This window comes from Dipodomys ordii, unplaced genomic scaffold (genome assembly GCF_000151885.1).
Source record: "Dipodomys ordii isolate 6190 unplaced genomic scaffold, Dord_2.0 Scaffold75, whole genome shotgun sequence".
NCBI lineage: Eukaryota > Metazoa > Chordata > Mammalia > Rodentia > Heteromyidae > Dipodomys > Dipodomys ordii.
This window is the reverse complement of record NW_012267291.1, coordinates 1,957,668-1,958,310: the sequence shown is the minus strand read 5'-3', so window position 1 is coordinate 1,958,310 and position 643 is coordinate 1,957,668.

The following is a 643-nucleotide window of genomic DNA, read 5'->3' as shown; positions in this document are numbered from 1 at the left end:
CCCTCCCTCCCTCCCGCTCTGGCTGGGGTGGCTGAGGTGACCTCCTGTCTTGGCCAGGGTCCCGCTCCCCCAGGAACCCCCACTGTCCCCCGCCCCTGTCCCCACCTGGAGATCTGGCACCGTTCTGGGGGCTTCTGCTCCCCTGGGAACCTCCCTGCGGGGTCCCCGAGTGTGGGGCCCTCCTGCCCAGGCTGTGGGGGTGGAGGAGGGAGCGGCGGGGCCCCAGGGCCGGCGGGATTGTAAGAGTCCCGGCAGCTCTCTGGTGACCGCCAGATGGGGTGACAGGGCCTGGACCCCGGCAGCTGGTCAGAGCCTCGTCCCCCTGGACAGCCAGCAGGCCCCGCCGGCATCACGGGGCTGGGGACGGACCGGGCTGCCCACCCGGCCTCGAGGCCGCAGCCTCAGGGTCCCCCTCCGGCCTCTGGCCGCTCTGGTCCGGGAGGCGGCCTCACGGCCCGGCTGGCCACTCCTGGCCCTGAGCGTCCCCTCGGCCTCCCTCTCCACCCCCCCCGCCCCCGTTTGCTCTGGGCTCTCAGGGCTCGGGAGGACCCGAAGGCTCCAACCTGGGCCTCGGGTCTCCGCTGCCACACTGCCCAGAGCCCAGCGGCCGCTCGCTCCTCTCCCCTCCCTCTCCGTCCTCCCT